Source organism: Colobus angolensis, unplaced genomic scaffold (assembly GCF_000951035.1).
Source record: "Colobus angolensis palliatus isolate OR3802 unplaced genomic scaffold, Cang.pa_1.0 Scaffold258, whole genome shotgun sequence".
Classification (NCBI taxonomy): Eukaryota; Metazoa; Chordata; class Mammalia; order Primates; family Cercopithecidae; genus Colobus; species Colobus angolensis.
Window position 1 is genome coordinate 3,083,794 of NW_012115799.1, and position 22,823 is coordinate 3,106,616.

Consider the following 22,823-nt stretch of genomic DNA (forward strand, 5'->3'; position numbering starts at 1 on the left):
ATAGTGAGATCTGCTTGTTTAAAAGTATGTGGCTCCTCTCTCCTCTCTCTTGCTGTTGCTTTTGCCATGTTCCCTCTTTGCCTCTGGAAGGTAATTTGAAGGCTGTTAGAACTGAGAAGCTTTTAGTATAGACAGCAGTGGCAATTGCTGGTAGGTGATGGAAATTGCTGATGTTGCTACAGCTCAGATCAGATTAGGTGACTGAGAATTCCAGCAGTCCCATCAGTGGCTAAACTTCCTTAGGGTTTGCTTGGTAAGCAAGCACCAACATAGCTCTGGTATCCATTTTTAGCAGTTTCAGCCCCTGAGCAGCTGCCCTACTGCAGACCAGCAGTAGGCACTGGTTCCTGGATTCTAGTCCAGTGGCATTTGTAGTTTTCTGGAAAACACACGTATTCTCTCTGTTCTGCCAATAACTCTCCCTTTTGCTACACCAGGCCTTCTAACACTTTTTAACCAGTTATCTGTTTGATATCCCCTTGGAAAAGTTAGCATATTTCTATTTCTAGGCTGTACCCTGAAGATAAAATTTCTCAACCATAAAGCCGTGTTTATTTCTATGAAAGAAAAGAACAATTTTATAATCAGTACATTTGTAGTTGACAAAATCAACATATTTTATAATTTTAAGAATGCCAAAAAATATCCACAGAAAGTAAATTTGTAATTTTTTTTCTATAGGAACAGGCAACATAAAGATTTTTCTCAGGTACATGGGTTTAAAGGGAGTATTAAAATTCTCTATAGCAATGCTATAGACCTCAAAATGAGGTCTGTGAACCAGTGCCAGTCTGCAGACTGTTACCAGTCTTTTAGGCGATAGAGAGCTTATTCTAGAATGGAAATAAACACACTGTATCTTTCATAGAAAATGCCTTTCTACAAAAAGAAAAAACCCACATATTTTACATATTTTTGTGAGCGCCTTGCCTCCCACACCAGTTGCAATCAGTTCACAAACTAGTGCATAGGCCACCATATAAAAAGATTATGAGATTATAATAATATATAATTAGACTAAAAGTAATTCCTCTGAAATATCAAAATGTAGCACATTAGGCAGGTTTTCTTTTAGATGAAATTTCTTTTAGGTCAATATGTATTTTATTTTTGGAAAAAAATATATTCACAATGATATATGAAATAGCAATCACATGAAAGTAAACTAATACCTAAAAGTCATAATGCTGATGTAAAGGGACCAGTCAATACACTAAGAACAGTCCCATTCACTATTCTATAAGGAACAGAAATGACTTGGTAAAGAAGTTATATTTTTAAGGAAGAATTGAAAAAGAGTGCCATCTCCCTACAAGGATAATGAAAAACTCATTCCACAGGAAAGGAAACAAAAAGATACAGAGCATTAAAAACAGAGAACAAGGCTGTATACTTCCACCTTTCTGTGCTCAACACAGAATTGTGTAAATGAAATAATAAGTAGGAAAAAGAATGAAACATCTAATTTATGTGAGAGAAAAGTAGAAAAAAGTAGAAAATTTTAAATATTAGAGTCAGAGCAAATCTTTATAGTGGATTGTGAAACAATTAAAATAAATCAGAATGAGGTAAATAGATGATCATTTTAACCTCCTATTAGAGTGGAAGTCTTCTTTTCCAACATCCTATTGAACTACCTGATGAAAAATGATACATATTTATATTAGTTTCACATATGCAAATAATAATTTCAATATTATAGTACTCCTAATTTCAACCAGTATTCTTGAGCTCGTATTGGAATAATTTTTTGGAAAAAATACAAATATTATACTTGATACAAGTTAAGTTGTTAGAAATTTAATCTCAGGGTAGCGAATAAGTCAAATTTATTATCATATTTGATGTTTGTGCTGTCCCTTTGTACTCACAAGTTCTTTTTCTGAAAATCTGTACCAGCTGCTGAATACAGAAGAAGCCTGTGATTTTTAAATAATTGCAGCACATTCTATAGCTCAAACAAGTAAAGCTTTGATTTAAGATTGTTTAATCTCAAAGAGATCAGTATAGAAAACAGATTAGAAACATGGATGAAGTGGAATTCAAAAAGAATCTCTATTCAGCTCCAAAGCTAAGCAATGGCGTTTCTCAAAAGATGGCTTCATGATGTGAACCGGAATCAAAGAAATTACTACATTTCTTTGAATTTAAGTGAGGTTTTAAATCAGAGGGTGAGTGTGTCAAAAACTGTTCTTTGTGAAAGATTGAATATGAACCAATGCTAATTTTATATCTCTATCCTCTCAGAAAACTTACTAATGTTTAGAGTAAAAAGAAAATGAAACTTTCCTTATATTTTTAAATCAAAATCTATTCTGACAAAAATGTTTTATTGTTAAACCTATGTTTCACCACCAAACTATCTTCATTCACGAGAATAACAACTACAATAATCACGGCAACAATTGTCAACATTTACTGGGTGCATATCATGTGCCAGGTACTCTTTTTAACTATTTTGCATATATTAATTTAATCCTCAAAACAACACTGAACGATTATATCCATTTTACACAGAAAGAGATAGAGCAATGGACATTTATCCTAGAAATTTCTGAGCTATATTCTTTTGGTAATTTACTGCCAAAAATTCTGTTCTTCAGAATTAGCATGTTATGATATGTAACACATAATTCAATATGCCTCTAAAAGCCTTTCACACAATAGGGCTGTTACATTAAAAAATAAAAAAATCTAAATCATAAAAAGAAGTATATACGTCTTGGAAATAATACCAGAAACTATTTTCTTCATATAATTTGGCCTTCCACAGATAAATAGATGTGTCATGTGCATGAAAAAATAAAACAGGCTTTCAATGACACTGTTAGACTAGAAATAGAAGTTTAATGTATATCATAAATAATAATTTAACCTATTCCCAGTGCAAAACCATTAAGTGGTGAAAATTACTTAAAAAACACAAAGAAACATTCAAAGTCTCTGAAAATTGCCACAAGGGAATAGAGTAAACCAAGAAACATTTAGTCATGGATATTTAGTAAATCTCTGTAAGAAAAGCTAGTCTGTCAGACTTGAGTTACAGCCTCATCCTTCTGCCCCCACCCCTCCACCTCAGCATGACAGACTTTCCACTAGGCACGTGTGGACAAGCAGACAGGAATTCTTTTTGTCCCAGGTCCCCATCAAAGGCTACTATATCTCACCAGAAAAAGTAGATTGCCATCATTTTTCATCTCTTTGAGCTCTGTTTTGCAGAGGCTAAATTCCAGACGAATTTAGCCAAGATATCTCAGACTACAATCTTTGACCTGGCACCTATCCTTAAAGCAGAGGCTCTAACTCAGGCACTACAGATCAAGAACACTAATACTGCAATAGCCATTGACCCAATTCTCTCATAATATGGAAATTCCACAGAGGAGAGGCAAGCTGGGAAGACAAAAGGATACCACTTATGCTCCAAACTCTGCTCATAAAACAGGTATGTAACTCCAAGAGGATCTGGATCATAACTCTGTTGTCTTGATCATAACTCTGAAGCAATAAATCAGAATTTTTCCTCAGGGAAAGAATACAGGAACAGAATGCACTGCAGCATACCCCAAAGGAACTGACTTTCTTTAAGAAAGAGAATGAGGAAATTCAACCCAAGGTTTACTCTCCAACAAAATGGGATGCAAGGCTGGTTCAACATATGCAATCAATAAATATAATCCATCACATAAACAGAACCAATCACAAAAACCACATGATTATCTCAATAGATGCAGAAAAGGCCTTTGACAAAATTCAACACCCCCTTCATGCTAACAACGCTCAATAAACTAGGTATCAACGGAATGTATCTTAAAATAATAAGAGCTATTTATGACAAACTCACAGCCAATATCATACTGAATGGGCAAAAGCTGGAAGCATTCCCTTGGAAAACCAGCACAAGACAAGGATGCCCTCTCTCAGCACTCCTATTCAACATAGTATTGGAAGTTCTGGCCAGGGCAATCAGGCAAGAGAAATAAATAAAAGATATTCAAATAGGAAGAGAGTAAGTCATATTGTCTCTGTTTGCTGATAACATGATTGTGTATTTAGAAAACAGCATTGTTTCAGCCCCAAATCTCCTTAAGCTGATAAGCAACTTCAGCAAAGTCTCGGGATACAAAATCAATGTACAAAAATTACAAGCATTCCTATACACCAATAACAGACAAACAGACAGCCAAATCATGAGTGAACTCCCATTCAAAATGGCTACTAAGAGAATAAAATACCTAGGAATACAACTTACAAGGGATGTGAAGGACCTCTACAAGGAGAACTACAAACCACTGCTCAACAAAATAAGAGAGGAAACAAACAAACGGAAAAATACTCCATGCTCATGGATAGGAAGAATTGATATCTTGAAAATGGCCATACTGCTCAAAGTAATTTGTAGATTCAGTACGATCCCCATCAAGCTACCAATGATTTTCTTCACAGAAATGGAAAAACTACTTTAACCTTCATATGGAACCAAAAAAGAGCCCACATAGTCAAGACAGTCCTGGGCAAGAAGAACAAAGCCGAAGACATCATGCTACCTGACTTCAAACTATACTACAAGGCTACAGAAACAAAACAGCATGGTACTAGTACCAAAACAGATATATAGACCAATGGAACAGAACAGAGAGGCCTCAGAAATAGCACCACACATCTACAACCATCTGATCTTTGACTAACCTGACACAAAAAGCAATGGGGAAAAGATTCCCTATTTAATAAATGTTGTTGGGAAAACTGGCTAGCCATACGCAGAAAACTGAAACTGGACACCTTCCTTACACCTTATACAAAAATCAACTCAAAATTGATCAAAGACTTAAATGTAAGACCTAGGACCATAAAAATTCTGGAAGAAAACCTGGGCAATACCATTCAGTTCATAGGCATGGGCAAAGACTTCATTTCTATTCTTTTTTTTTTTTTTTAAGACTTCATTTCTACAGCACCAAAAGCATGGCAACCAAAGCCAAAATTGACAAATGGGCTCTAATTAAGCTAAAGAACTTCTGCACAGCAAAAGAAACTATCATCAGAGTGAATAGGCAACCTACAGAATGGGAGAAAATGATTGCAATCTATCACCTGACAAAGGACTAATATCCAGAATCTACAAAGAACTTAAATTTACAAGAAAAAAAACCCATCAAAAATTGGGCAAAGGTTTTCTGTTCTTGTGATAGTTTGCTGAGAATGATGATTTCCAGCTGCATCCATGTCTCTACAACGGACGTGAACTCATCCTTTTTTGTGGCTGCACAGTATTCCATGGTGTATATGTGCCACATTTTCTTAATCCAGTCTGTCGTTGATGGCCATTTGGGTTGGTTCCAAGTCTTTGCTATTGTGAATAGTGCAGCAATAAATGTACAGGAAGGGGAACATCACACACCAGGGCCTGTCATGGGGTGGGGTGAGGAAGGATAGTATTAGGAGATATACCTAATGTAAATGACGAGTTAATGGGTGCAGCACACCAACATGGCATATGTATACATATGTAATAAACCTGCATGTTCTGCACATGTACCCTAGAACTTAAAGTATAATAAAAAAAATGGGCAAAGGATATGAATAGACACTTCTCAAAAGTAGACATTTATGCAGTCAACAGACATATGAAAAAATGCTTATGGTCACTGGTCATTAGAGAAATGCAAATCAAAACCACAATGAGATACAATCTCACGCCAGTTAGAATGGCCTCATTCAAAAGTCAGGAAACAATAGATGCTGGAGATGATGTGGAGAAATACGAATGCTTTTACACTGTTGGTGGGAATGTAAATTAGTTCAACCATTATGGAAGACAGTGTGGTGATTCATTAAGGATCTAGAACTAGAAATACCATTTGATCTAGCAATCCCATTACTGGGTATATACCCAAAGGATTATAAATCATTCTACTATAAAGACACATGCACACATATGTGTATTGCGGCACTATTCACAATAGTAAAGACTTGGAACCAACCCAAATGTCCATCAATAATAGACTGGATAAAGAAAATGTGGCACATACACATCATGGAATACTATATAGCCATAAAAAATAGTGAGTTCCTGACCTTTGCAGGGATATGGATGAAGCTATAAACCATATTTCTCACAAGCTATCACAAGAACAGAAAACTAAACCCTGCATGTTTCTCACTCATAAGTAGGAACTGATCAATGAGAACACATGGACACTGGGAGGGAAACATCACACACCGGGGCCTGTTGTGGGGTGGGTGCTAGGGGAGGGATAACATTAGGAGAAATACCTAATGTAGGTTATGGGTTGATGGGTGCAGCAAACCACCTTAGCACGTATACACCTATGTAACAAAACTCCACATTCTGCACATGTACCCCAGAACTTAAAGTATAATTTAAAAAAAGAAGCAATAAAAACAACCTAAATATCTAAAAAAATTAAAAAGAATGAGGAGCAAATATGAATATATGGAAAGAATTTTGTGTAAGATAATGTGTTTTTTTAGAGTAAGATTTAAATACAGAAAATTGAAAACTAAAATCCATGATTTGGCAGTAATCCACAGCTAATAGCATTGAGCATGACTGGTGGGTACCACACTGCTTAGGCCAGCCACTGTGAGTGCATTTTTGCTCCATTATTCTTGCTTCCACTCAGGCCAGATTCAGTATCCCAGCTCCCATGCTTATGCTCTAGGTGTCATGTGGTGGGAACAGGGCTTCTCTCAGTGGATGTACTTGGAGTCGTGTCCTAAACTATGACTCACAGACATAGAGAGCAGGGGTGGATGCTGATTAGGCAAATACGGGACAAACATCCATGGCAGAGTGAAATGGTTAGATGGTAACATGCCTTACCTGGCTGAAATCATGATTGAGAGATAATGTACAGCAGCATCAATTCCTTCAATATTTAACTAATAGGAGAATTTACTTTGAGTCTGAATCCAAACAAAAACTATCTCCAGCCTAGGATCAATTAAAGTCATCATTAAAAAAAAAATTTGTATTTGAAGAAGATGTATTTGATTATGAAAGTGAAGTCCACAAATTAGAGAGAAAGATCAAGAGAGGAGAGCCAAAAGGTTTTACAGTTGTTCTTGCGCTATCAGTGGAAGCAGATAGTATTTTGAATATTATGCCGGATGGGACAGTCTACTTAACAAAACGGTACTAAGGTTCTGATTAAAAGTACAGACTGGGAATAAAATTATGTTGGCAAATGTGAGCACTGGGCCAAAACCTGTGAGACAAAGGATAGGAATAACAAAAGTGGAAGAAGAGGAATCTAGAGTGAACTGCGAAAGATACTAGTTTCTAAATATCTTTACTGGACTAAATATCGTTACCTGCTACTTACTGAGAAAGAATTGAAAATTCATTTTTCTAATACCTCATGTAGTCTTTATGTTTTATTATGTAAAATTTAGGATTAAATTAAATTTATAGAAGATAAAAATAAGGGGAGCAGTATTTTGGATCTTTAATTAATTTATTTATTTGACATCCTCATCTATCTTTACCTGTTGTAGACATCCTCATCTACCTCTACCTATTGTCTTGCCCTGGTACCAATCGTAACTAGAAAATATCAAAATGGGCATGGAGGATTCCAAGAACAGTGGGTTAGTAGCCTGCTTCCTCCGGCCTTGTCTGAGGGAGACTGCAGGATGCTAAGAGGAGGCTGCATCCACATGGGTGTCCTACTCATTACTGAGGGAGGAGGATAGCACTACTTTAGCAGAAGGAAGGTCCCAGTTAGATTAACCCAAGAGAGACTCCCATGAGTAGTGAGTTATCTAGATTGTGTCCAAAAATTCATGTGTGCCTTGTCAGTGCTGCAAAGAAGATGAAATGATAGCAACTGGGTTTCAGTGATATGTAGATACTTTTAACTGAAGAAAAGGACCAAAAGGACCAAGACTACGTAGTTGTGTGCCAGTACAGTGATTCCAAAGGGCAACTGAGTCTGTTCACACCCCGGGTATTATCAATTTGATGATTGAACAACATCTGTGACTGCCATAAAAATCACCTATATACTCAGACAAATTTTTGGAAAGGAATGAAGAAGTGAAGGAAAGCTGAAGGGCAAGGATGTAAAAAAGAACATGACTAACAATTATCTAAAATAAAGAGCCATTTAAATTAGATTATTTACACTCAAGACTCTGATACCAGTAATTGGCAAATTTAAAATATTTTTCTCTTATTTGTCCTAGTAGTTAAAATGGAATATGTGAAGGAAAAGTTTAGTTTCATCATAGGAAATAAAGTATATTTTGTTTGTACTTACGAGTATAGATGCCATACATTTGCCATGTCATTACATTTAAATGTTTTGTATTCCTTAGTGCAGATTAAAAGATAATAAATCCTACTGTATCTTTAGAAGGAATTAGATAAACCCTGTGGTTATTTCCAGATACCTGGACTGGGGATATCCTATCTGATTATTGAAACCCCTAACAGTGCTGAGCTGAATTTTCATACTTGCCAAGCCAAATTGTTTCTTTCTCCCATTCTCAAGAATCATTGTTTTCAACCTCACAATATCGACCACGTACAATAGCCTGATAATTCTCAGAGAAAAGATCCATTCATAAGGAGCATCAGAATTCTAGATTTACAGAATTTATTGCATTTACATAAATGCTTGCCTTCCTCTCAAATACTAAAATAGCAACAGCATTTATCCTAACTTTATACATATAATCTTATTGAATCTCGTTCACTTGGAATCTCGTTATATCAAATTTCTCTTATTTCCTCTCATGAAAATAACCTTGCCATTAAGTTTCTAATGAATGTTGTAACATACTCAAGTATCTGTCATATGCAAAGTAAAACCACTTCCAAAAATTTAAATAAACAAAAAAATAACATTTATGCTATAATGACTATCTTCCCCTTCACAGTAAAATTCTTTAAAAAAAATCCTCCAGAAACAAAAAACAGTAAAACTGATTATGTTTTCTCTCATTCACCTCATTTACCCCTCAACAATGATAATCACTTTCTGTTCTCACCATGATAACCTGAAATTGCTTTCAACTAAACAATTTAAGTGTTCTTAAATAAAATAGAAACTTTGACTTCTTTACAGCATTTGACATTATTCACACTGACTCTTTGGAAAGCGTCTCTCCCCCACTTTTTCTCCCTCTCTTAGGACCTTTCAAGTTTTGGATTTCTCTAGTCCGTTTGGCTCCCGCCTTGCAGTTTATTTTAAGGTTTTCATTGATCATCTCACTCCATAAAGAGACTGTAACTATTTAGTATTAATGATGATGCAGAGGGGGAAATGAGCAGTCACAAGCATTTCTTGTCAGACTTTAAAATTAGTTTAACTGTTTGGAAGGGCTATTTGGCAGTATTTATCAAGATACAAAATGAGTAAAGGTCATGAATGAAGTATTTGATATCTAGGGCATGTAGCAGTTTGAAATTTGTGGGCTACAACCATCGAACAGTATTATTTTTCTTTACTACTTCTAATCACACTGCACTGAATTTCTTTTGCCAGCTGAGTAGCAGTCCCTTTCATTACAACCAGGACATGTCCAGAACTTTCCAGTTACAGTTTAAATTTTGTCTCAAATCTACATTTTTATATTACTTGATTGAACTATATTTTATGTACAATAAACTATATACGTCAAGCACATAATTGGGTAAGTTTTGGAATATGTGATACACTTGTGAAATAACTGCAATCAAGACAGTGTACACTTCTTTCACCCCCCCAAATTTTCCATGTTTTTCTTTGCAATCAAACTGATCTTCCCATCGCTCCCATCCCCAGCCAATTACTGATCTACATAGGTCAGATTGAATTTTCTAGAAATTCTTGTAAATGCAATCATATATCATGTGTGCTTTCTGTATCTGATTTATTTCATTTAGCATAATTATTTTGTGATTCATCCATGTTGTTACATGTGTTGATAATTCATTTTTTATTGCCAAGTAGTATTTCATTCTATGGAAAACATTTTGATACATTTATTTTTGGATCGATGTTTGGGTTATTTCCAGTTCTGAGCTTTTACAAATAATGTAGCTGTAAACATTTATCTACAAATATTGATGGAGATATATGACTTCATCTCTCTTGGATAAATTTCTAGTAGTGGAATGCCTGGGTTTCATATAAACATATAATAAGCATATGTTTAAATTTTCATTAAATTGCCAAGCTGTTTTTCAAAGTAGCTGGGCTCTTTTACATTCCCACTAGCAGTATACAAGAGTTCCAGTTGCTCTACATCTTTACCAACACTTGGCACAGTCAGACTTTTTCAGCATTCTATTGAATAGTCTTTGATTTTATGTTCACATGTTGATAGATATTTGGGTTATCTCCAATTTTTTGTTATTGTAAATGAAAGGGCTATAAACACTTGTTTCCAAATCTTTGTCATAACATATACTTTCATTTTGTTTTAATGTTGATAATTTTGGACTGTGGCACTGTGGATAGTATGTTGTGTTCAATCCAGGATCTTTTATATCCCTCTATTTTGATGCTTTTGTTTCAGCTAGTAATTCATCTTTTCAAGTTATTCTGTTAGCTCAGTCTCATCTTCTGTGGATGCTTGTTCAAATCTCCATCCTATTACTTAAGCCTTTGCTGAAGTGATTTGAGTTCATCCCCACTGAAGTGTTTATAGATCAATCGGAGATTGTGTGCATACCCAGAATCATGGGATCTCATCCTCCATTTTTTCTCCCCTGCGAGAATTCCCCTCACTTTCTGACAGCTGGCCATGGTTGTCCCGGATCCTTTTCCTTTTTTCTATATCCAGAAAGTAAGTGAGGTTTTTAGCAAAATTAGTTGCCTGTGATGAGCTGCTCTGCGTCCGTGGTCAGCCTGCAGGGAAAAACTACAAGAAAATGGGAAACTGACAACTTATTTTTTGTCATTTTTTTTAAGTTTGACTCCACTGAATCACTGAATACTGAGGTAGTTGTTTTTGTTTTGTTTTATCTGGAGTTTGTAGTTGCTCTCAGTGGGAAAGATGATCTGAATGAGGGGTTATATTATCACACTGAATGTCAATATCTCAAATCCAATGATAAGACTATGTCCTTCCCTCTCTCAGAACAGGTTAAAGTATGGCTTGAGGTACTCAGATGGTGGAGGGGAATGAACTATTCTTTAAGTCCCCTTTACAGTCCTCTTTTCTGGTAATGTAGCAGGGTAAACTATTGAAAAAGACAAAATATTGATAAAATATTTGTATTTTATTGGCATTTACTCATCCCTCCTTATTGGTTACTTTCTTTCTTATCCTGGATAGCCATTGGAATCTTTAAATCAACCACTGTTGACAAATATGTTTGTCAGGGCAAACTCTTTACCATCCTGGTTTATAAAGAAGGGGGATGCTGGCAAGGAGTGGGCTTGGGGACTGGAAAGTTTGCAGATGTATAGCTGTGAATGGGATGGTGATTTTCTCTTCCTCAGGCATCTTCAAATTCAGAGAATCAATCTGGACTTTTGGACCTTTTTCTCCCTCAATGTGGATCAAATGTTGGACTTTTCTTACTCAACTTGGATTGAATGTTGACATAGAGATCTAACAGCAAGTGAACTAATGCTGATTCAAAGACACCAAGAGAGGGGGTGAAATGGAAGTTGTGAAATCACAGAAACCATGGGTAAGCAGAAGCATACAAGCATACTCCCAATTTATGAAGGAAAAGTTTCAGTATTCTTTGGCAGGCTGACAACTCACAATTACAATATTCTTTCTTTCTCCTCCTATTTAGTACTCATTCTAAGGAAGGATTGGGCCACATCTAAATCATTTTAAGAGGAAGACTAATCCCAGATTTCTGTAGTTTTCCATAGATTGTGACTTACTTAGCTCTGTTGTCCTCAGATTTGTATCCAGGCATGAGAAAAGTCTCACTTGATATCATGCTACATTTCCGTGAATGAAAAACTGCAAGTAAATAAGCCATCACTTGATATCTTGCTACATTTCCAGGAATAAAAAACTGGAAATAAATAAGCCATAAGTAGAGAAATGATTAAACAAATTCCAGCATCTCAATGCTTTGAAATACTATTCAATAGTTAACAAGATTGAGGAAGAAATATGTATGCTTACACAGAAAAATGATTATCTAACATAATTGGTAAAATAGCAATTTATGGAACAAATTGTGGGGTATGTTCTCATTTTTTGCAAAAATCATATGCGCTTATATTCATGCATTTATCCTTCTTCTCCATTTACTTGTCAGAGCTATTTGGGCAAGGTATTCGACCTCTTTCTCTCTATTATCTCATCTATGAAAGAAATATAAAAATTTTCACAAGACAGAATAATAATAAAACAATTGAAACAAAACAAATGTTCTGACTTGTTATAATCAAGAATGAATGAGTATAATTACAATTCTTTATCATGAGATAAAAAAGTACTACTCAAAAGCATTCTAGCCATTTGTGTTAGAATTGTCAGATGGGTTCTGAGTAAAAGACATATGTGTACATAAATGCAGTTAATGAGGCATTGTTTTAAAGCCACCTCCGCACCACCAGAGAAGTAAGAAAGAGCTATAAAGCCTCAATGGCTGCATGGCTTCATGTGTAATGAAGTTATAATTCTTCTCAGGTTGTGTTCAGTTCTAACCACCTAGTAATCATGTTCTCACCTCACCAGCAGGTGTTCAATGCTTAGAGCTCTATAGTTCCCATTTCGGTGATTCAATTATTCTGTTTCTGCTTTTATGTCTATTGACACTTTCAATGATCACCTACTTTCTCTCCCCTATTGCTCCCCTTTGTGGCTTTTGCTTACCCATGGTTTCTGTGGTTTCACAGCTTCCATTTTTACCCCCTGTCTCTTGGTTTCTTTAAGTCTGTGTTAGTTCACTTCTGGTTAGATCTCTATGTCAACATTCAATCCCTGACCCCCAACAGAGGCAATTTAGCTCGTTCAGTCACTAGATAGTATAGAATCTTTGTTCACCTGTCAGAGTAAACTTGGCCGCCCATACCAATGAGATGTGGCAATGTCACATTGTGTAATACCAGGTAATTTACATATGAGAACTCCTTCAAAACAGAAAGTGGAAGTGACAGAGATTATGTGGTTTCTAGGGAGAATCCCCTTACCTGAACTTTTTTTTCCCTTGCATTACGTGGTAAGAAGTGTCTTATATGCCAGAAGGTCATTCTTATGGCTGACATGGAAAATTCATTCTGATAGTTCTATAATTTTTATCAGCAAGACAGTAAGAATTTTGAAAAATATAAATTGTTAATATTTAACTTAGCTTTAAATTGTTGATAAAGTTAAGTTCACTTCTTGTTAAATCTCTGACCCCCAACCAAGAGTTATAATTGTTCAGTCAGTAGGTCAGTAGTATAGAATCTCTATTTTAATCAAAGAACTCTCCCATAGCTCACAAATGTATTCCAACAATTAACTGAATGACAATCTACTAGGCTAAATTTGGATTCAAATAAAAATTCTTGTACTTTCCACATAAAACAAAATAAATTCTTTTTAAGTAAATTTCTTAATTTTAAAAAATTAGACTTGCAAAATCATCATTGGAGATTGGCAAAAGTTCAAATATTGCTAACATACCTATTTTTAAGTGCCACATTCAAATTTTAAAAGTTATTATTCCAAAATTATATTATATGCCACCCTTGGTTTTTTAACATAGATAAATCTCTAAAACAAATGTCTTATTTTTTTACTTTAGTTTAAAAAAATCCTACATTTATTTTACCTGACCAATTATTTTTACATTTTATTGTTAGAATATGCTCTTAACTATAATGATTGGTAATTCGCAGTGCCAGTATGTCACAATATATTCCTGCTTATTTATAAGAATTCTAGGAAACAAAGTCTACTAAGAAGCAGTGCAAAGGTAAATTGATGGAAAAGTATTGCTTTCTTCATTTGGAGATCTCTGTTGATTTAGGGTTGGATTATTTTCAAATACAAAAAAAAATTATCATTCAATAAGACAGACCCAAAAACTGTGTTATACAGCCTGGGCATGCACAATAGCAAAAGCTTTGACTTCTAACAACACCTGGAATAAATGATTCTTCCTCTCAGAGCCAGGAAGACTGATGCACGACTGGAGCCAGAATGACAGAACTTTCTCAGAAGTGAGGAGTATGTTGGACCAGAAGATCTGAGGTAAAATCTGCTTCAACATACCTTACTGTAAGTGGTCAAATTTGAAGCCCTCCAATCAGACCCTGCCAAGTCAACATTCCTTAATCCTTTCTCTTGCCCTCTGATCTCTTAAAATGTGCCCCACACTTCAAATTGGATAGATATATTTAACCTCAACAATAGCCTTTCAACAGGCTGTTTCTGCAATACAGCTTTTCTTTTCTCAAAAGCCAGAACCATAAGTATTAATTTCTGTGAGCATTGGGCTATGAGCCTATTTGCTCTGTAACAGGAGCCTGCTATAAAAAGGTCAAAAAAAAATTTACTATCCTCAACACAAAGTCATCTAACACAGCTTTAAGCTTGGAACTCTAACATGAGTGGAGAAAACAAGAGAGTAGAGATCATTGAGGAGGTTTTTATGGGACAGATTGCCTACATCTGTTACCCACATCTTACTCCCATGGCTGTATCTACCTTTTAAAGAGGCTCAAAAATGTAATTTTGTTCCGTATCAGAAGAAAAGAGAAATAGCCTACATTTCCATTTCATTCTCCCAGCTATACTTAAAAACCACTCATTTCCTTCCCAAGTGAGCCAATGCAGACAGCCAGCAGTCACTGGCCCAGCTCAGTCAACGCTCAGGAACTTCAGATTCTAGACATATCCTCTTTAATAGGTCAAGACATGGCTCCATGTGCCCAGCAATTATGAACTAGAAAGAAGTTATCTGTTCCCTATATACCAAACCCAATAATTCTATTCAATTATTTAAATATTTCCATTTTGGATGAGTATTTAGCAACGTGGAGAAATGCTCATGACCTCATAAACAACGAGTAACAACAGATGATATATATAACCCTACCTACAATATGAATTCAATTTTGTTTATATTAAAGGAGAGAAAAAGAATGAAAAATAAGTAACATTTGTACTTGGATAGTAATTTTCCTGTTATTCTTTATGCAATTGGATACTAAATGTGAATTGTCTTCTTTGTTCAGCATTTTCAAAGAGACTCTAGAGTCTAAAATGAACAACCAATCAATTTTGCAAACCTTGCATCTTGAGGAGTTGCTGCACCTCTTTTCTAGGATTTGCAAAAGATGTAGTCCAAATGGAGTTCAGCTAGAACTGGCCTGTCATTGAGATATGGCTCATGAAAGAGACTGACGCTTAGGAGGCAGGGAAAAGGAAATATTTTGAGAGACTTCGTGTGCTCCTCACATGGAAGTGGCTTCCTTTGGCCTCAGGTGAAAGGAGTTTCAACAAGATCACTCAGAGAGTTTGATCAGTGATCCTAGAATTTGCAGGACATAGGGACTGCCATTTAACTCACCCTTTAGCAAGCAGGAGGAAAGGTTACGTGGCTGGCACTTCTCGTGTCTGGGAAGAAACAACTGTGAAGTGCTGACCTAGATGAATGTTGCACTTCCACTGATGTGTAGGCAATGGCTGATGTTTTCCAGTGTCCAAATGTGGACCCAGCAACAGACAGGCTGTCTGTAATCACTTTATAAGAGACACTAACAACAATGACTACTGGGACTAAAGAGAGCACAACAGAAGTAGCTCTGCCAGAAGGGCTAAGGAGAGGGCTAAGCAACCATCCTCAGGGGAGGCAGACCCACATCAAAGACATCACAGCAGTCCCTTTCCCATGAAACAAAGAGCTAGGAATTGTCCATTTGACACACACACAAACCAGATCCCAGATTGCAAATGATTCAACTAATGAAAAGCTTGTTTTTTTCACTGGCTGTTCTAGCCTAATTGTGTAGGTGTCAGAAGCAGTTGCAAGCTGGGAGAGAAGTCGGAGCAAGACAGAAGCCAGTTCTGCCTTTGCTTCAAGATTCACTGTCCACTCAGAGGCAGGCTGGCACATGGGGAATGAGAACGTTCCAAGAAAGATGTGAATTTGGAATTTTCATTTATGCAGTAGATGGGGATTTATTTACTGAAAGGAGTATGTTTTTGCAACTAATAGTGACCAAAATAATTTGTACTTACTAAAAATTATCTTAAAAACATGGGATTACCCTAGCATTTTGTTTCAGAAACTGAAATTAACAGAAAACTATAAAATTACTTTCTGCTTGCAACCTAAGAAGGCCAACTCATGCCAAAAACCAGTTGCATTCACAATTACCTGGATTTTGTAACTTCCTACAATGAATAAAACTTATAAAGCAGAAAAGCCATCACTGTTTGTGTACGTGTTTGTGCGTGTGTGTACGTGCATGTGTGTATCTGAGGTGTATCACTGTAATCACCTGATGTCAAGACAAATGATCAATTCTGGCAATTCAGTACAAAATGTCAAACTAGATGTTTGGCATGAGGTAGGTATAAACAACTTCAGCATTGACTGAATTTTTAACATTTAAACCAGTTATCTGAATGTCATGGAGATCAAAATATGGAATGTGGTGACCTAAAATCTTTAGCCAAAAGGTTGAGCTTTGCAGAAGCTTGCATTTTATGCATTATAGATTAATTTGCTAACTAAACAATTTTGCCCTGCTTAGCCTTTTAATAATTCGTAGGAAGCTCATCGGGTGCAGATAAAAAGTTCACAGCAATTAGCTTCCAACTAATATTTTAGCACACTATAGCATAAGGATTATTTTTGCAATAATCAGTATCAAGATTAGAACATATAATTTATCCAGACAAAGCTACAAATAAACTATCTCACATTTTTTTTCTCCCAACAAAGTATACAGTAAACCTGAATTCCCTATTGAACTACTTAAAAGTTTTGCAATTATACCGACAGAGGTGAAAGAAAAAGTATCAACATCTATACATACTTTTGCTGCATAGTAAGAGCTGTTTTTATTTCCTAACCTTTGTCTCATACTTCACAGCAACTATGTGAAAATATTACCGTTAATAAGCTTCTTGGATCTTCCTTTATTTGCTTTTTATTAACTTTTTTCTTTTATCTCTCTCTTTCAATACACATTTTTTCTGAATACCTGCTAAATGTGTGGTATCTTTTAGGTGGCAAGAATTCATAAAGAAATGCAAAGTTATGAAAAATGCTGGATATCATTAATCATTAGAGAACTGCAAATCAAAACCACAGTGAAACACCATCTCATAACAGTTAGAATGACTGCTATTAAAAAGTCAAAAAATAGCAGACACTAGTAGGGTTGCAGAGAAAAGGGAACCCTTATATATTGCTGATGGGACTGTAAATTAGTCCAGCTACTCTGAAAAGCAGTGTGACAATTTCTCAAAGAACCTGAAACGGAATTACCATTTGACCCAGCAATCACATTGCTAGACATATACCCAAAAGAATATATATTGCTCTGCCATAAAGACACATGCAAGCATATGTCCATTGTAGCACTATTCACAAAGCAAAGACATGGAATCAACCTAAATACCCATCGATGGTAGACTAGATTAAAAAAAAAAAATGTGGTAGATATATACCATGGAATACTACACCACTAGAAAAAAAGAATGAGATCATGTTCTTTGCAGTAACATGGATGGAACTGGAGGCCATTGTCTCAAGCAAGCTAATGCAGAAACAGAAAATGAAATATCGCATGTTCTCACTTATAAGTGGAAGCTAAACAACAAGAAAACATAGACACAAAGAGCAGAACAACAGACAACAAGGCCTACTTGAGGGTGGAGGCAGGTAAGAGGGAGAGGGTTAGAAAAATACCTGCTGGATACCATTCTTACTATCTGAGTGATGAAATACTCTGTACATCAAATCCCTAGGACATGCGGTTTACCTGTATGACAAACCTGCACATACAACTCTGAACCTAAAATAAAAGTTATAATGAAAAATAAAAAAGAAATGCAGAGTTGGCTCTTCTCACAAAATATCCATAGTCTTGAAAAAAAGAGATAAAAAAGACTCGAAAACAGTTAAATTTAAGCTAATATATGCTACAGGGAGGGTACATATAAGTTTGTATATATCAAAATAAGAGCAAGCTCTTCATGTTTTCTAGAAAAGCCAGACTTTTATTTACTATTTTTATTTTCTCAATAATTTATTTACATAGTCAAATATTTATTTAGTTGTCTACTCCACATTCATTCATTCTGAATAATATTCTCAATATTATTTAGTTGTATGCTAAGGCGCTGCCCAGAGTTTACTTTTAACTGGAGGTTAGACTAAGGTAATAATCTGGATTTGTATAGTCAGTTTCAATATTAATGAGTTCTTGAAATTTTTCTTGAAAGAATAGTTAACATTGAACAACTGAATTGGAAGATATGAACGTGGTTTTGTTTTAAAAAGAGCTTAAAATGTTACAACTTCTTTAATTAAACTTAACTTTAGACACAATTATTGATAATAGTTCTTTAGTATAATACTTCACACACATTTAACAATTCGTTTCTTTTCCTTCACAGATGGAGGAATTAAATCCCAAGCACCTTCTAACTAGGGCTAGCCATTTTGAGAAGCACCCTGTTTTTATTTTTGTTTAATTTGCATTCAGTTTATGAGATATGCTTCTTGCCACTACTCTTAATCATTTTTATTAAGAAAATGCAGCAAAATGCACAAATAATTATACAGATACTGTTTTTTAGATAAACATGTTGACAGATTGGAACTAAACTTTTTGCTGGCAGGCAGTGTTGCTGTATGTGTGGAAATCAGTTTGCCCCCTCTGGATGGGTGCTGTATTTAGATTGGCATAAAGTGATGTCTTCTAATCAGGAGAAAAATTTCATTATCTTACACTTACTAGTCATAGGAAGACATAGAAAGTTGAATTTAGAGTAGAATTTTCCCCCCAAAACAAAGAAAAAATCATATAAATTCAGATTATTTTTACTACATAAAATAAGGAATAATGAGGATAACAAAATATCCATTTGTTAGAAAATAACTATTTTGATCACTCCATGATAACATCATATGATCTGAGAATATTTCTTGTTAATGTAATAGCAGATAATTAAAAAAAAGCAGAAAGATTCTATAACTTTAGAATCCACTTAACAGACGTTAATTCAGTGAGTGCTATATAGGGATTGGACTGAACAACAAGAACATTTCCCTGTCCTCATTTTCAAAGAAATTTCAGAGTATTGAGTGACACAGTTAAGTGCTAGGACTGTGCATTCTTTGCCATAAGAACAAATGGAGAAACTTCTCATAGTGGCTGAGATGAAAAGGGGCACAGGTTTTCACAGAGGACTACCTAATGATATTTATTTAACTAAACTAAGTTTACTTCCACAAGCAGTATATGAGGGTGACAATTTCCCCACACCATTGTATATTGTTGAGAAATAATTTTCTGTTTTGGGAAACTTCCCAAGACATTAAATATTTATTAAGCTCTTGTTGAAGAAAATAAAAATAAATGCAATAAATAATAATATAAATTGTAATAAAGGAATATGGATCATAGTATTTGCTCTTAATTTCAAAGTCTATTAAGAAATTAGAGATAATTACCCCAAAAGTTAAATAATTATACAGAAGGAAGCTAATGCAATATAAGTAATGAGAAAGCTTTTAGGTGACAAAAATTTATAGAAAATGAAGACCCTATGAACAAACAGATGACAAAACCTCAGAAAGAAAAGCCATATCTGCAAAAATATGATGGGTGTGACTGTAATATATGGGACATGCATTGATAGGGTCATGGGAAAGACGGAGGAAAGCCAGTAAGACACCACGGTATTAAGTATATATGAAGAATATTAAGATACCTCAAGGAAGTGTGTCTCTTCAAAACACTGCATTGATTTTCAAATTCAATCCATAAATATCGATAGAGCATGTACTATGTGCCAGGCACTTGGGACAGAGAGCGCATAGAGCCAATGATTGCAGCCCTTGACATTTAGAACCTAAATATTTTCCTACAAAGAAATTTGACACAGAAAAAATACATGCAACAGAATTATTCAGTTCCCTTTCACAGGTTCAAATTAAAATATACATATGTGTGCCTACACACATACATATATATGCATATATTTACATTATATATGCTTTGTATATCATGTATGTAAATTGTGTATAGATAAGTAGATGAATGAATACAATGAGGCTAATATTAAATAATTATTTATCAACCAATCATTAAATAATTATGCTATACCAAGTACTGTACCAGGAACTTTACATATGATACTTTATTTGTAGTTTCTATAACTTTAAGAAATAAGTTTGTTAGAGTGATTTTATTAACAAAGCTATCATTATACTCCTGCTATCAATAAGAATGAAAAAATCACTTGAATAATATTGTCTACTTTTCTATATATTGAAATGAATGTTTTTGTTGATAACTAAAATGTTAATTTTTTTCACAGAAAATGCTTCCAGAATATGCTCAGAACAATGTAAATGTCATAAAGATGTAGCTGAGTTCTTACAATACTGAAGTTTGTCATACTGCCATATTTCATGTGCATCTGAGTTGGAATTTAGAAATTATAACATCAAATTATATTCTTTAATTAATTAGGATATAAAATAATTTTAGGAATTAAAATACTTAGAAATCAACAAGTTCAAGAAATATAACCTATTTTGATGCTTTGTATTAAAATTTGGTCCAGTTTCAAATAATTTGCAATAAGTATTCCTAATAGACTTCTGTGATTTAATTAAGCATTTGCTGAACTTTCCTAGTTTACATTTTGGTGTTAGGCATGGGTCACTGCCCTCACTATTGCTATTAGACAGAAATATGGTGAAATTTGATTATTTTACAGCAGAACTAGAAGGAAGAGTTATGAGAAGATTCTCGAAGTCATATCTCCTTTATTTTCACTTCTGAAAATATAAATTTATTTTTTAAAATTGATATTAAAACCACTGAAATTACTTTTCTGCCTTTGTTTTCACTTTTCCCTCTTCTCTTCTTTTCTGAGATAATAATTCTTGTCCATTTGATCATACCCATCATTCTTATTGCCTAGCTCTTTTTCCTTCATTATCAAATTATCTCCAAGTTGTATTATAATCACTTCCAAACATGTCTACCTGTCCATATTTTCAAACAAACAGAAACCAAACAGTATCAATGACTACACATTTTCTCCTATCTAAATTTTGTCCTTCTGTCATCATGACAGTTTCAAATCCCTCCTATGCTACCCTTTTGTATTCTCTCCTTGATTCTTTCCTGAAAAGAACCGTTCCTGGAAAGGTAATTCTCACATGTAATGTCATTTTTATTCTAAGCCTTTATTCAGTAAACAATTCTGAAGGAAGATAAATTTCCTGAAAAAATTGTTTTCAATTATTTAAAATCTAATGCTTTTCTCTTCAGAAGCACTTTAAATATTCTATTCCTGAAGACAGGAGGTATTTTACATGATTGATTTTTCTATCAAGAGTATTCAATGCTGTGAAATTTAGTATAAAAATAAAATTAGCTAGCTCTCTGCTATTCATTAATCAGAATTGAATTCATTCTTTGAGGAAGATATAAGTTTTTTTTTTGGGGGGGGGAGCTGGCTGAATACCTGACTGCTTTAAAAATATTTTGAATAAATGAAACCTGTAACTTCAATGCGAAGTGATAGCCATATAAACCTTACTCTGTCATAGTTAGCATTTAGCTTTGTTCTGCAGTGCTACAAACATGCACTATTCTCTCCAGCTCCCTTTTTCCCTATCCCTCTCTCTTCTTCTCTCTTCCCCTCCCCTCTTACTACTTTCTTAATTCCCATTAACATAATTTTTCTGATAGCAAAAGCAAAGGATCTCAATTTAGAAGTAAGGTATTTTCTATTCAAGTCAAGAGAAAATTTTGTAAATATCTGAATGACACATCGGCAACACTTTTAGAATTCATGGTAAGTATTCTATTGAATTTAACAATCTTGGAGTACTAAGGGGTTGCCTTTTAAAAGTTTCTGATTAGGAAAGTTAGAGATTTAGTGAGAATATTCACAGCAACTTAAGGGCGTAAATTTTCTAGCTGGAAAGAATTTTAGAGAACTGCTATAATAATCACGTTACAGATGAGATACTGGAGGGGGGCAGGAGTGAGGGGTGACTCCCTCCTTGTTATCTCACTCACCAGTGTCAACATCTACTGGCAAACAAGGCCTGGTTTTGTGTCCAGACACAAAAGGGAAAGGTTTACACAGCCTCTCTCTATCACAGATACTCCTGTTTTTCAGGTCACAGCACTTCCATAGGCAGAAACTGATCCGTGAAGAAGTTCCAGAAACGCACTCTGAGCACCTTGATCTTCAAACTTGTCCTACATTCTGGGTTAAGTATACATAAAAGAGGGTTCATCACTGGCAACTCTTTGCCTTCTATAAAATCTCCAGAATAAAGCAACTAAAGGAAATTAACTTATTTATGGAAACTATGAAGATTTTAAAACAGTGATTTGTCAATTGTTCTTATAATCAACCAGATAATAAATTTTACAAAATCTTTGCTTAAAAATAAATGCCAAATTAAATGCAGTTGGATGGATGTGCACATACCTTCACTGAAATGAAGTCAGAGATCAGTATATTAAACAAAGTTTTTGGATTTCAGTCCTGCTCTGTCACTCAAGATCTGGGTGAACTCGTCAAGCAAAACTGTCTGTAACTCAATCTTCTTAGCTTTAAAATAAGGATAATAAATTTACCTTTATCTTTGTGGTGTTGTGAGGATAAAACAAGTCAATACATATTGAACT

At 34.8% G+C, this 22,823-nt stretch overlaps 1 long non-coding RNA gene across 1 annotated transcript in view; it reads right to left on the reverse strand.

Moving 5' to 3' along the window:
- Positions 1 to 1,064: 1,064 nt before the first annotated feature.
- Positions 1,065 to 22,823, reverse strand: part of LOC105515283 — a 29,094-nt gene continuing 7,335 nt past the window's right edge. Inside the window, exons 2-3 of the long non-coding RNA XR_001002293.1 lie at positions 13,122 to 13,217; positions 1,065 to 1,637 (exon numbers count right to left, since the gene is read on the reverse strand). This is a non-coding gene — a long non-coding RNA (uncharacterized LOC105515283). The remainder of the gene's footprint in view (positions 1,638 to 13,121; positions 13,218 to 22,823) is intronic.